This window comes from Alosa pseudoharengus, unplaced genomic scaffold (assembly GCF_046254945.1).
Source record: "Alosa pseudoharengus isolate Yale_2024_CS ecotype anadromous, Long Island Sound unplaced genomic scaffold, YU_APseudo_1.1 YU_APseudo_1.1_scf_3, whole genome shotgun sequence".
Classification (NCBI taxonomy): domain Eukaryota; kingdom Metazoa; phylum Chordata; class Actinopteri; order Clupeiformes; family Clupeidae; genus Alosa; species Alosa pseudoharengus.
Window position 1 is genome coordinate 9,110,142 of NW_027468718.1, and position 15,743 is coordinate 9,125,884.

The 15,743-nt window shown below is 40.7% G+C and overlaps 1 long non-coding RNA gene across 1 annotated transcript in view; it reads left to right on the plus strand.

Annotated features, from left to right (window-relative positions):
• The window catches only part of LOC143100148 (uncharacterized), a 20,167-nt gene extending 8,032 nt beyond the window's left edge, over positions 1-12,135 (plus strand). The window contains exons 2-5 of the long non-coding RNA XR_012981852.1: positions 1,519-1,695; positions 1,814-2,125; positions 2,218-2,317; positions 11,930-12,135. This is a non-coding gene — a long non-coding RNA (uncharacterized LOC143100148). The remainder of the gene's footprint in view (positions 1-1,518; positions 1,696-1,813; positions 2,126-2,217; positions 2,318-11,929) is intronic.
• Positions 12,136-15,743: the final 3,608 nt, after the last annotated feature.

Sequence of the window (15,743 nt, forward strand, 5' to 3'; positions counted from 1 at the left end):
CCATGTGGGGAATTATACTCATTTTCAACCTCCCCTTGAGCATAGGCGGAGTTTGACATTCGAGCCATTTTTTGGGGGGCTGGCCTACCATTTGGGGAACACAGCATGAGCACATATGGAGAAAACAAACATGCTAAATAAAGATATATATAATTACATTGTAACAATTTAACAATTCGTCCTTATGAAATCCAATGCAGCACGGTTGTCTTGAAACGCAATAGACAGTAGTGGTGTGCGATACTGTAAAATCTGGTTTCGATCCGATACCAATTAAATATAGGGCCAGTATTGCCGATATCGATACCAATACTGATATTTGTAACTAAAAGCAGTTTATATACTTTTATGTAGGGGAGAACAGTGTGTCATGATTGAATGATGAATAAAATATCAATATACTAAATTTGAATACATTTCCATGACCACTAATGATTTTATGATTTCCACTGTTAATAGTTTACAAACATTTCAGCAATGAAACATTGCAAAGCGGGCATGCAAAATGTGAAAGGAATGGTGCTTGCATGACTCTAGGCTAGCCCTTGGTGAAACAGGAACATTTTGAACAAATTAGGCTAAGAGATATTGGAAGTGAACTAAAATTAAAGTATCGATCCCATCACGCTGGTATCGATCCGATACCAATACCAATGTTGGTATCGATACTATCGATATTTGGATCGATACGCCCACCCCTAATAGACAGGGGTGTCGCCTAGCAGTTGAAAACATTCGGGGCTTAGCCCATAGAGTCTGGTTGCTACCCACTTTTGATAAATTAATCCACCGCCTCTAGCCTCATTTGCGCCATATTGATTGAATATTTTGTACAATCATATTTTGTCAATTAAAGAATGTAATGACCTGTTGCCATCTTGACATTTCTGTTTGCTATTAAAACAAACTATATAGCCTATAACCACCTAGCAGAGTGGAGTTTTAAATAACAAGATGCATCGGTTCATGTATACTTAGCTTAAGGAGAACGAGTCATTGAAAACTCAAATTCGATTCTACAAAGGCAAAGTAACTAAACTCCAAACTGTAGGCTATTGAGTGCAGGGCAGACCAAAATCATAGCGAGAACTCCAAGAATCAAAGGAAGTGTTCACCTACAGTCTGATGCCTCTCCAAACGCAGAAACGAACGTGACGTCAGACTTAACAACAGAATAGCTTAGCCTACTAGGTACATCGGTCATGCCAGTTCTTTGCTACATGTGAGAGTCCTGTGTGCTGCCTGTGCAGTAATGTTTCGAGGTGTCACTTAAGAAGACGTTTGAAGATAAGAAAGAGGTCGGGTAATAAAGTGATGAAATGTGTAGGCTTAAATAACAATAGATTTTGACGCAGCACAGACTAAACCATGTTCCTTTCGCTGCTTTTACCTCAGGCCTAATAAAAGCATTATAAATCATGGTAAACAATTTGTGGTGTGAATTTCTTATCATGCAGTCTTCTCCCACTCCGAAGACCTAAAAAGCCGACTTCTGAATATAGTCTCTCTCATGCGCAGGCAACCACCACTTCCGCTCGCTGTCACTGAGTGCAGTTCCTCAGAGACCTGTGCAGTTGGACTGGTTGACTTCACAGGCGGCCATTCTCACACACGGCGTTGGACGTATCGGTATGGCAAGGGTATCTACTGGGCTTCTTGGTGTGGGATTCTGCTTAGCTTTGCTGAGCTGCAGAGGTAAAACAATCATGCTTTAATGATGGTACTTTAATCTGGTCTCTTAGCATCATACTGGCACAATATAACACAACTTTAACCTGTTAATCACCATGAACTTTTCTGTCTTCTGTTTTAGGTACAGATAGAATTATGGCAATACACCTCATAGAACCTCAAGGAAAAAATATTTCCCTTCTCTTTAATACATCTTGTAACCTAAGTAATATCAGATGGAAAAAGGATGAAACCCTGATTTTTGCACATAGTCCACCAATAAATGAAACAGAAACACACTTCACCTCAGACAGGATGAGTGTTGATCCTGCCACTCCAACAACTCTACTAATATCAAATGTGCAGGAGTCTGATGAAGGAATATACACATGTCAAACAGCAACTCAGAGAGGCCTGTGGAAAACACAAACATGGAACCTGTCCGTTTATCCAGGTATTTCCTTTCTTATTATATATTGTGCTTTCAACACTTTGGTAAACTGTAACACATGACCACAACATTCAATACTTCTTTCTACCTAACAGATGACAAGCTCCCACCACAGCAACACACCTACATAATAACTGCTACCTCAGTAGGAATATTCATCATTCTCATCAGCTGTGGAATATTATGTATTTATGGGTGAGTATAAAATGTATTTTTTCCCTTGTAGAGTGTTGAAAAAGCTTTTGTTCTACATTGCTTCATGATTTTGTTGGACTACGGTAAGTGGTCTTTTAGTGACAGAGTCTGTTTTTTTAGTGGCAGAGTCTGTTTTTTGCAGTATTTAGTTACACTCGCTGTCTCTTAATGCATCACTGAGATAAATTATGTCTTGTCATACCTTCACCTTATGGTTGCAAATGGTAAAACTCAGGGATGGACATAAAGTATCTCTCTGTAGTGATTTACTAATTGATTCATGCTTTTTCATGTAGATGGTATATGGTCATGTGAAAGACAGATTAACATATCCCCACTAGTCATCCAATTTATGTACCGGTACTATGTTACAAAGCATGATTCGGCCAAATTTATGACCAAAAATGATACCTTATAGTAGGAAGCATAGATCTCTGTTTCTCATGGTCACCGAGCAGGGGCGTTGGACTGTAGGGCCTGATAGGGCCCCAAAGGGAGGGAGGGCTGGAAAGTCTGGAATTTATTTTATTTTACCTGGATATTTTAATTTCCTAATTAAATGTCATAATAAATATCAGATGAAATGTAAATGGCTGAATAACTTGGTTGACTGACTACATTTTGTATGGAAATGAAGTGATGACTATCTAAGGTCTCACCCACGCATGCACGCATGTTGTTTACAGTAAGTTAGTTAAGTTTAGCATCAGTGCTAGTGGTGGAGCGCAAACTATGCTGCTGTACAAATGTCTTTCTACAAGAAAACTAAAACAGGCCACCAAAAAAGAAAGGAAAGACAGGAGAAGGAGATAAAAAATAATGAGGGGAAACAATTGTTAACAGACTTATTTTCAAATGAGCACAAACTAGAACACAAAATCCATGGTACTTAACTGCTTGAATATCTCTGTGATTGTTAGTGCTAGAAACCTACCAGTGTTGGGCAAGTTACTTCAAAACCGTAATGTACTATGCATTACTTATTACTGTCATTTCAAAGTAATTTGTTACATTATAATATTACTGTCTCTGAATTGTAAGGCATTACACTACTATTGCATTACTTTTAAGTTACTTTCACCAAAATATCTAGAAATATGGATTTGCCATTCTAAATGCAGTTTATTACGCTCAATGCAGCTTGCTCTTCCAATGCAGGGAGATGTGGTATAGCATAATGACTGAGCTAGGCTTAAGGCAACAGTAGAATGCAATAGGCGCAGTGCTCATAATGCAATACAAGGAACAATCATAGTCAGAATTTTGTTAAAAACCGACAAAAGGTCAAAGTCTGGTAAATTGTGATAGAAATACTGTAACTTTAAGGCCTAGGCCTACTCATTAAAATCAATAGAGAGCCTACTATATTGTAAATCAAAGCTTAAAGGAACCGTATGTAAGATTGTGGCCAAAACGGGTACTACAATCACTTTCAAATTACTGTAGAGCGGTGTATCCCCTTCCCCTCCCCTCTGACTGGCAGAGTTGGCAACCGGATGACGAAACACTACTGACTTTGTGATTAGTAGATAGGTGGAGGGTGGCGCATTAGGCCAAAACACAACATGACAACAGCAACATCAGTTGAGGGCTGCAACTTCACTTTTTAAATGACAATATCCTGGCCAGACTACTGTTGTCAGTGATATAAGTATTTGAAATGAACATGATTTCTTAATGTCTAGTGACATATCAGGGCAATTTTATGATTAATTGAAATACATTTTTTACATACGGTTCCTTTAATAAAGACATGTCAAGATGGTGGCCTGCTGGCCATTTCGGTGCCCTGAGTGAGTGGCTTTGAGTGAGTGACATTTAAATGATAACTCAAACACCTAAAGTAAAATAAATTATTATTATTATTTACAGACCATTACTGTGTATTTTTAAACATTAATTTCTGAAGAAATGCTGTTTTACTTATAAATGGTGCACTGTCACTTTAAGAGCATTGATCTTTACGTTGTCATAATGCCCTTTTGCCAGCTCTTGTTTACAAGCCTTATTTGTTTGAGTTACATTGATAGCACAATATTAACAATAATATTGCTTTGGAAATGGAAATATGCAACGACATGTTGCTTCACATTTCGTTTTGCGATTACAAGTGAATTATGAGCCTGGTATCCACCTAGCTATCTGAATGGAATGCGTTTCAGTCGACTCAGCATATCATGTGCTTCATGTAGCCTAAATGCTTGGAAAAGAATGATTGAAGACCCACCAATTCTAGTACTACGTGGTGATTGAGAGAACCCAAAAGGTATCAAACTTGCATGTAACATCGTGTTAGTGCATTTTGACATTGTAAACGTTATTGATGAAGAGTGAAACGCAGTTTGCAGTAAAGCTACTATTCATTGGTTACATTTGGGTGCCCCCTCTGTCCTTTGGTGCCCAACGCAAAGTGCGTGATGCGCGTGGTGGGAGCGGTGGCACTGCCAGGCTACGCAATCTTTTTCTGCATTTCTATCCCTTTATTCTCTTCAATTCAAGTTCACAGCACAAAGCTGACATGCACAACACCATAGTTTGTGTTTTATCAAGAATCAAAAAGATTAGCGTGGCACTAATTTAGATGTTTCATTAATTTACTTGTGCTATTTCGTGAGCTGAGAGATCTTTCGGTTTCGCACACAAAGTGCACTAACTATTATGTTCTTCATAGCCTTGTCTCTGACAAGCTGAAAATAATGAGCGTAGGCTTATGTCCATCCTGCAAATAGAGTCCGCCTGCGAGTCTGCTGCAGCCACAGTCATATTCAACCAGTATCATGACGTTCTACTATTTTGCGCGGATTTTTTCTCCTCTCTTGTTCTCGTGTGGTGTTTGCAAATATGTATCAAAACAAAACAAGCGCTTAATTTTGGGTTAAACTGCATTGTAACGCGCGTTACTGAAGTTTGTACCGAGTAAATATTACCCAATTTTTTTTTTGTAATGCCTTACATTACCGCGTTACCGCAAACAGCAATATATTACAGTAATTATATTACTTTTGTAACGCATTACTCCCAACACTGAAACCTACTGAGACAACCCATTGAAAGAACAGAAAAATACACTTCCAAATGATACCTTGGTTATACATGTAATCCAAGGTAAAGGCTTAAAGGATAATGTTTGTTTTAGATGAACTAGAGTGGTGGACACTGAAATTTTGACGATTGGTCCTGTCTCGACCTTTCTGACTCGTTTTGAATCGCCTTTACTGCTTCAGAGTGGCTGCCTACGGGCATGCACAAACATGTCCTTAAAACAAACCTTAACGTTCGTTTTCAAAACTGTGCAACTCACCGAGTGGTTAGTGGTGTTCGTTGATTATTAAAATCAAATATATCGACGCAATGTATGATTTCCAGCCGTGTTATTTGCTATTGTGGAACTATTTTTTCAGACACCTCACAACTAAACCGCGTATAAACTTCTGCTCAATATTTAAGCCTGAAGCATAGACAGTAAAAGAAGGTCTCATGGAAAGACTACAACCAAATGTAAACAGCCCCCGTTTCCGGTGGTGCAGTAATATCAACGTGCAATGAGTCTTTCAACAGAAATCAATGGGATTTTACAAAATGGCAAATAAAACACGACATAAACTGTATTTCGCTACGCTACTTGTTTTGGAACATCAACGAACACCACTTACCACTCGGTGAGTTGCACAGTTTTGAAAACGAACATTAAGGGTTGTTTTAAGGACATGTTTGTACATGCCTGTAGGCAGCCACTCTGAAGTAGTCGAAGGCGATTCAAAACAAGCCAGAAAAGTCGAGACAGGACCCCTCGTCAAAATTTCGGTGTCCACCACTCTAGTTCATCCAAAACAAACCAGAAAAGGGACCCAAAGTGCTAAATACCGGAATTATCCTTTAACCCTCATAGGGTGTTCGTTTTTTTGTTACACAGGGGGTGCTGCTGGGTCTAGTGGACCCTTCAACATAATCAAACTTTTTTTTTTTTTAAATAATCACTAGATGGTTACTTCATCCCAATTGCAAGTACTATAAACAACACATATGTTAAATGTGTTGCCTTTACCGTTGTTAAATCACAATTATGAATAGAAGTGCCACTCGTTTTTGTTTATTTTTTTATTAAAATATAACAAAATTAGGAAATTCATCATAAAACAGCCATAACTGGAAAATAATCAACAATTGTACAAATGAAGCAAGTTTTATTTATTTGAATTTCATTAGAAATTGAACATACTCAATAACATCTGTCTGAACAACCCATTGAAGCCATTGAACACGGCAATTTTATACCAGACTATACCACACATGAGGGGCAGAGTCTCACTGTGTGTGTATTGCATATGTATTTTTTGATAGGGGATGGCATGAAAAGGTAAAAAGAAGAATTGATGTCTTGTGCATGAGTGACATGCACAAGACATCGAGCATGTAGGTCCTGGTAGCATCCGAATCACATTGGCAGCCATGCAGGGGGGTTCATTTCTTGAGCAGGAAGACCATTCAATTCTACCATTTTTTGATATCCATATGTTGTCATTTGCAAGCTACTGACAGTCTAGTCCAATGTCTGGCTGCTCAATGGCTGGTTCTATGGCTGGCTGCTCAACGGCTTGCTGCTCATCTGCTGGTCCTGGGGCTGGCTGCTGGCGGGCTGGTCCTGAGGTTCGCTTGCGTTTCGGAGCTGGCTGACAGGCTGGTCCTATGGCTGGCTGCTCACGATCTGGACCTGAGGCCTGCTTGCGTTTTGAAGCTGACTGACGAGCTGTTCCTGTGGCTTGCTGCTTATTGGCCGGTCCTGGGGCTGGCTGCTGGCGGGCTGGTCCTGAGGTTCGCTTGCGTTTCGATGTAGGCTGACTGGGTAGTCCTACAGCTAGCTGCTCACGGGTTGGTCCTGGGTCTAGCTGCTCACGGAATGGTCCTGGGGCTGGCTGCTTGCGGGCTGGTCCTGGCTGCTCACGGGCTGGTCCTGGCTGCTCACAGAATGGTCCTGGGGCTGGCTGCTTGCGGGCTGGTCCCGGCTGCTCATAGGCTAGTCCTGGCTGCTTGCGGGCTGGTCCTGGCTGCTCACAGGCTGGTCTGCTTGCGGGCTGGTCCTGGCTGCTCACGGGATGGTCCTGGGGCTGGCTGCTTGCAGGCTTGTCCTGGCTGCTGAAGGGCTAGTCCTGAGGCTCTTTTACGTTTCGGAGCTGGCTGATGCTTATCCTCCTCTTCAAACTCAGTGTCGGACTCTGAATTTTCAGAAATGTTATCCTCATTTCTTTGAAACTATTTGCTCTGTATCACCATCAAAACCCTCTGACACACACACACACAGGACCTGATTTCCACACTTTAACTAGTTCCGGGTCCAGTGGACCCGAACATCCTGTGTGTAATATAAATGTGAAGGGGGGGTATGCAGGGGGGGTTCATTGAAAATGTTTTTTGATTTATGTTCCTCATAGAAAATGAGCCAAGGCCAATGAATCTTAGTTTAAAAAAATAATTATTTGTATCATTTTTATTAAGCTAAAAACTGAAAATGGGTCCCACAGACCCGAACACCTTATAAGGGTTAATAAATAAACTGTACACTAACTATGCTGTTTACATACAACACACCATTATAATAGTAGCCTAATTTGAAACATGTTTAACTTTAAAATAAAAGGCTATAATAGCTATGCAATATATTAGCAACTAGAGGTACCGCAGAGCGGTACAAAATATGACCGCCGCCCAGTCCAGCACATTTTTTTCACAAAAATAAATCACGCTGAAAGGCCTATATGATTCTAACTGTCTCACTAAATTGCATTATCCACACTCAATTCTCACTGGTATCTGCTAGACAACAAGTACCAAAACATGATTAGTTCATAGATTTCACATGTAAAATTAATTTTATACAACCCCACCTCCATCTTGCCTGTTCATAATTCTGAGAAATTCTTGATTGTTTGTGTTATGTTTATGTTATGTGTGTGGGTGTGTGTGTGTGTGAGTGTGTGTGTGTGTGTGTGTGCGTGCTTGTGTGTGTGCCTGCGTATGTGCATGCAATCGTACATATGTCTACTGTGTGAGTATGTGTCATACGTATGATTACTGTGAATGTATGTGTGTGTGTGTGTATCGGTTTGTGCACGTGTGCACATGAAATGGGTTAACATGACCCCTGGAGGCAAACATACGGAAAAAAATGGTCATCCTAGTCCCTACAGTTCTCAAGATATTCACAGAGAACTGTGTCTGCCCTACCCTCCTTTCGGGGGGTCCAGTCCAGCGGGGGGCTACAGATCAAAACGAAAAATGACGGTTCCATGCTATCCATGTGGGGTTACATGCCCACCAAGTTTTGTGTACCCCGGTCTTTCAGTGTCCCGGGAATCCTTGTTGGTGTACGTCACTAAATGTACACATATATTATTTTATTGTAAAGCCCCCCATGAACGAAAGTACACAAAACTTGGCATGCATTCGGAGGGTGTCATAATGATCCTACGCTTTTAATTTTGTGCAGTTTTGACCTTGTCAGCCAGAGATATTGTGATGAAAACACCTAATTTTTTGCTTTTTAATTTTTAACTAGGTGGCGCTATACATGAAATAAGTGGTAATGGGATGGGTTGACATGCCCCCTTAAGACCAACATACATAAAAAAGGTGGACCTCCTAGGCCCTACGGTTCTCGAGATATTCACAGAAAACTGTCTCCGGCCACCTACAGGCCAGTTGGTGTATAGTAACATAAATTAATTTATTGTGTGGCCCCCCATGAACAGAATTCCACGAAACTTGGCGTGCATACAGAGGGTGTCATAATGATCCTACACTTCCAATTTCGTGCAGTTGAAATGAGTGGTTATGGAATGGGTTGACATGGCCCCTTGAGATCAACATACGAAAAAAAAAATGGTCCTCCTAAACCCTACGGTTCTCGAGATATTCACAGAAAACTGTGTCTGCCCTACCCTCCTTTCGGGGGGTCCAGTCCAGCGGGGGGGCTACAGATCAAAACGAAAAACGATGGTTCCATGCTATCCATGTGGGGTTACATGCCCACCAAGTTTTGTGTACCCCGGTCTTTCAGTGTCCCGGGAATCCTTGACGGAAATTTGGGCATGCGAAAAAGAAAAAAAAAGAAAAAAATCTGACTAAACCTATATGCTTCGCTGCGCGGCGGTCATAATAATGGGCTAATAAGTGTCATAGGCAGCTTAGACTACATATTATGTCAACATTATACCAGGGATGGGCAAAAATACATCAAAATGTATTTCCAAATAAAATACCAAATACCCACCTTAAAAATGTATCAAGACTAGATGTACCGCAGAGCGGTACAAAATATGACCGCCGCCCAGTCCAGCACATTTTTTCCACAAAACTACTAGGATGACCATTTTTTTCCGTATGTTTGCCTCCAGGGGTCATGTTAACCCATTTCATGTACACACATGTGCACAAACAGATACACACACACACACATACATTCACAGTAATCATACGTATGACACATACTCACACAGTAGACATATGTACGCTTGCACAGGCACATACGCAGGCACACACACAAGCACGCATGCACACACACACACACACACACACACACACACACACACACATAACATAAACATGTACATGCACACATGCACACAATTCAAGAATTTCTCAGAATTATGAACAGGCAAGATGGAGGTGGGTTTGTATAAAATGAATTTTACATGTGAAATCTATGAACTAATCATGTTTTGGTACTTGTTGTCTAGCAGATATCAGTGAGAATTGAGTGTGGATAATACAATTTAGTGAGACAGTTAGAATCATATAGGCCTTTCAGCGTGATTTATTTTTGTGGAAGAAATGTGCTGGACTGGGCGGCGGTCATATTTTGTACCGCTCTGCGGTACATCTAGTTTACTCTATTGGTGTAATAGATTGACCACTATGAATCGGTGACAATACTGTAACTCAAAGACAAACAATGAAAATGTATGATTTATTTAGAAATTTAAACTAGGTATTTTAACCTTTTAAGTTATTTAACACCATCACTACCACACTTATGGTGAGTTTCATCACAGTTGAATAATTTTGTATACACCTGAAACTGGTGTGTGTACACAACCTCTATCAATGTAAATACATAAAAAATCAGGTTGTCACATTAATACCATCAAATCAGTTAAGCCCATTAGAAGCCATTAATTATAACATTAATTATACAATAATTTCTTATGTAAAATGTGCAAGAGGTTGGAAATGTCCTTGTTTGAGGTAGGAAATGATCTTGTCAAGTCACCATAGCAATGAAATATTTCACAGGTCAGAGAACATAGACAAACTTAAAGTCTAGAAAAAAACCCTGTAAAACAGAAAAAAGAAAGGAAAATAGCAAACTCAAGTGTTGTGATCTAAGCTTGTGAACTCAAGCAGAGACTTTCTAATGTTGACACGTGAATACATTGACCCAGTCATTTGGTGTGATATGAATACATTGAGCCAATCACATGGTGTGTTGTGAAGACATTGTGCCAATCATGTGATCTCGCAGCTGGAGCAAGGTTGGTGTCATGAAGCCTTGCGCACGCGCATTTCTGCTGAAATAAATGCCCAATAAGTGCCCAAAAAGCGTTGCAATATGGCCGTTGAGTGGAGGGAATTGCCTAAAAGGACTTTGTGTGTGTGTAATGGTGTCTCCTCAGTTGCCTTTAAGTACAACTAACTTCTCAAACAGTGTTGCATTCAGTCTAGCAAAGGAAAATAAATGATGGTATTGAACCTTACAAAAAGGTTTTTGATCAGTGGATACTGTTCCAAGGATGGCAAGTCCTTCCTGTGGTCCTCTAAAAAATAGTGGCCGAGAACAGTATCACAGGGGCTTGATCATGCGAGGGTGCCACAGACAGACAGAGACAGATTTCATGCTTTATAGATAGTTAGATAGATGTCATCTCAGTGTTTCACAGAAAGTATTTTACAGTATTTTGAAAATACAAAAATACACAACACTGAAGTATTTTGATACAAAATACGAAGGCATTTTCATCATCTCAATAAAATACAAATTACAAAATAGTATTTTGTATTTGAAATACGTATTTTAAATACATGTATTAGAAATACTGCCCATCCCTGCATTATACCCAGGGTTCTAAATTAACTTTTTTGATCACCAGCCAATGTGGCCAATCAGAATTTTCACTAGCCAGAAATTATGAGTGCCACTAAATGTTGTTGGCATGAAAAACACATAAAGTACAATACATACAACAAAATATACACAGAAAGTGCAAATATTTCATTTCAAGTTTGGGATCTATCTATCTATCTAGCTATCTATCATTTGAATCACATGTCTTCAGAGCTGTACTTCTTCAGAGGTGCCATCAGAATAAATGACCGAGAACAGAGCCATGTATCATGCATAGGGCCTGTGTCCACCAATAGCATTTTTTGCTATGACAGCGCCCTCCCCAGCCTCATTTTCACAGCGCTTCAGTGAAGTGTTTATTGTTGCTATGTCACCAAAACCTTCTGCCAGCACAATGTTGCCTAATGCTGACTAAGGGTGTTTGGTTAAGTTTAGCTTACAATTACAATATCACCTTCTAACAGTATTTCACCCCCTAACATCTTTTGTTACAGCTGTAAATTCTCAAATCTGCACAAAGATACTGGACATGAAGCTGAGCATGCTGAAATGACAGAAGTGTTTTTCACAACCAAGCAACAAGGCCCAATCTGAAGTAGCACTGCCCTGTATGAGGAATGAATTATTTTTATTCAGATATGTATTTCTTGTTATAGTGAAATGGTTTTATCATTCCCTTTATTAAACAGCTTTGCATTTACTCATTGTTGAATTTATTGTTTTTGTCTGAATGATCCAGCCACGATCAAGGATGTAGTGGTCAAATAAGAGGTGGGTAAACTATGAATTCTGTGATCACGGTAAGATGGACTGCGGTATCGGATATAAAAAGGCATTCAGAGCATCTTTGATGATGGTGGAGGTTATTGTCCAATGTTTATAACAATACCAGTGGTATTAAATGGTTCCTAGAGTATTAATGAGTGTACAGATTGGGAATGTAGATAATACAGTGTGATTTTTTGATGTTACAAGACTTGTTGCAAATGGTGAATAAACTCTTTTGAGAGGTGGATAACCTCTAATAAGAGGGGGATAAACTCTATTTCTGAAATTTCAGTGGTGGATAAACTGTGTTTACTTGCGTTTAGCCTCCACTATATCCCTGGCCACGATGGAAAGAGCATGCCTTTTGTCCAAACCTTGGTAAATGTTACAGGCATGGGTGTTGGCAGGTCACAAAGTCATTATTATGACCGCCGCACAGCGAAGCGGCAGTCATATAGGTTTAGTCAGATTTTATTTATTTTTTTTATTTTCTTTTTCGCATGTCCAAATTTCCGTCAATGATTCCCGGGACACTGAAAGACCGGGGTAGACGAAACTTGGTGGGCATGTAACCCCATATGGATAGCATGGAACCATCGTTTTTCGTTTTGATCTGTAGCCCCCCCGCTGGACTGCACCCCCCGAAAGGAGGGTAGGGCAGACACAGTTTTCTGTGAATATCTCGAGAACTGTAGGGCCTAGGATGACCATTTTTTTCCGTATGTTTGCCTCCAGGGGTCATGTTAACACATGTGCACAAACAGATACACACACACACACACATACATTCACAGTAATCATACGTATGACACATACTCACACAGTAGACATATGTACGCTTGCATGCACAGGCACATACGCAGGAACACACACACAAGCACGCACACACACACACACACACACACATACACACACACCCACACACATAACATAAACATATACATGCACACATGCACACAATTCAAGAATTTCTCAGAATTATGAACAGGCAAGATGGAGGTGGGGTTGTATAAAATGAATTTTACATGTGAAATCTATGCACTAATCATGTTTTGGTACTTGTTGTCTAGCAGATACCAGTGAGAATTGAGTGTGGATAATGCAATTTAGTGAGACAGTTAAAATCATATAGGCCTTTCAGCGTGATTTATTTTTGTGGAAAAAATGTGCTGGACTGGGCGGCGGTCATATTTTGTACCACTCTGCGGTACATCTAGTTAAGACTGCACTGCTCTCACCACTGGGCTCTCATCAGCACTGCTGATGTTGGTGCAACATCCAGCAGCCTGGGCTCGGTGAGGTGACTGCTCTCTTTCTGCGCACACATACTGTAAAAATGATGTTCTACAGTATGGCAGGGGTGGGCAACTAATTTCCCCAAGGGGCTGTCGTGGTGGAAGGTCATCAAATCGGCCAGTAGTTAAGTAGAAAATTTAGCTCTTGACTTCAAAAAAAATCACCAATAAAACTTAAGCTAAAGCATAAAAGAGCTTTCAAGCAGGCAGAATTCGATGCAAAAATGGTTTTATTGATGCTAGCAGCAGTACCAACAGCAATAAACCGTGAGTGTATCTCGAGAAGGCACTCCCGAACAAAGGTAGAACTCTCCTACTTATACCCCTCCACAATGCTGACACAACACTACCCCGAACCCACAGATGGCGTTATGAAAGGATCGTTGTTCGCTCTTATCTTCGCAAGTCAGCAATATTGCTGCCAATGGTACGAACTTTTCACCTTAAGTTTAAAGAAAGTTCAGGGGTGTACAGTATAGAGTGATCACAGGTCATACATTGTGCATGGGTTAAATATCGTTCGCCCCCCCTGCACTCTCCTACTGGTTGTTATGAGTAGAGCTCGCCCTGTGTACGCGTTATCTTGCAGCGTCAAGGCCGACTTTGGTTTTAGTACGGTGTCTTGTGTAATTCCGCTGGATTTTCTTGTAAAAATAGTTTTTTTTGCATATTTTGCTAGTATAGAGTCTAAGGAACAAGATTTTTTTTGTCTTCAAATTTTCACGATCCATTTTCACACTTAGATGATATCATCATTTATATAATGCATAATTAAGACTGGGACTACTATCACTTGGGGGTCAAATGTGAGAAAACACTGGTAAAGAGGGTATTCTGCCTAATTTTTGGGTGCTGATTCTGAATATCATATTTACTTAGCTGATTTTTTAGTTTTAAACCTGCTAATTAGCATTTGCGGCCTAAAACTGGCCTCCATAGGCAATATAGAACGGGTGAATAGGGTAAAAAATGTAACTCCTTGATATTCTTATGAAACTTTACTAGTTGATTAGTTATGTAGAGACAATATTTTTTTGCATTACAAGTTTTCTGAAAATATATGTTTAAGCATGTAATTTAACAATATCTCATTAATTATGCACTAATTTGCATACATTTCAATTACAGACATCTGAATATTGGATAGTTAACATTGAATGTATACGTTCAGGTTTGCCTTCAGAACTTTTTCTGGATTCAGAGCCTTAAAAGAATGGCTTGTTCAAGCACCAGTCCTAGGTTATGCCGATTTCAGTCGTCCCTTTATCTTAGAGACGGATGCATGCCATGCAGGATTGGGGGCAGTTTTGTCACAGGAGAAGGATGGGTTACAGCGACCAATAGCCTTTGCTAGCCGGGACTTGCGGCCAAGTGAGAGGAACATGTCAAATTATAGTGCCATGAAACTCAAACTCCTTGCAGTCAAGTGGGCAATCACAGAAAAAAATGTCAAGTATCTCCTGGGCAACACGTTCACCGTGTACACTGACAACAATCCCCTCCAATACTTGCAGTCAGCGAAACTGGGCGCTCTGGAACATTGCTGGGTTTCTCAGCTTGCCCTCTTTATTACAACATCAAATATTGTCCTGGGCCAGCTAATTGCAATGCCGATACCCTTTCTAGGCTTCCCACAAGCCCCACTAACACTTTGCGATTTGTGTCACACGGCCTGGACGTCCCCCTGCCGCTTGCCATAGCCAACATGCAAGCCTCAAGTGCACCTATCCAAGACTCTTGGATGACAGAATCTTGTATGGTGGACACCATCCCTGGTCGAACCAAAAGAGACCGGAAAGTCCTGCAAGGGACTGATCCCTGTATTTCCAGATACCTGTGGTTTTGGTGACAGGGACGACCACATACCCGTATTTCCAGATACCTGTGGTTTTGGTGACAGGGACGACCACATACCCGTTAAGACAAGTGGAGTGAACCAAGGGAAGTCCGCAATTGATAAAGCAGTGGTCCCAGATACAGGAAGTGGATGGGACCTTGTACCGAGCGATCCAGGCTCCTCCTTCCAGGGATCCAGTGCTGCAGCTTTTACTGCCAAAGGTGTTGCGAGTCAAAGTGCTCACTAGCCTATACAACAACCACGGCCATCTGGGGGTGGACAGGACCACAGATCTGATATGACAGAGGTGCTACTGGCCCCAGATGTGGCATGAGGTGCAAAAGTGGTGTTCTGAGTGTGAGCACTGTGCTTGCTAAAGCAAGACAACCCAAGCCAGAACCTTCTTGG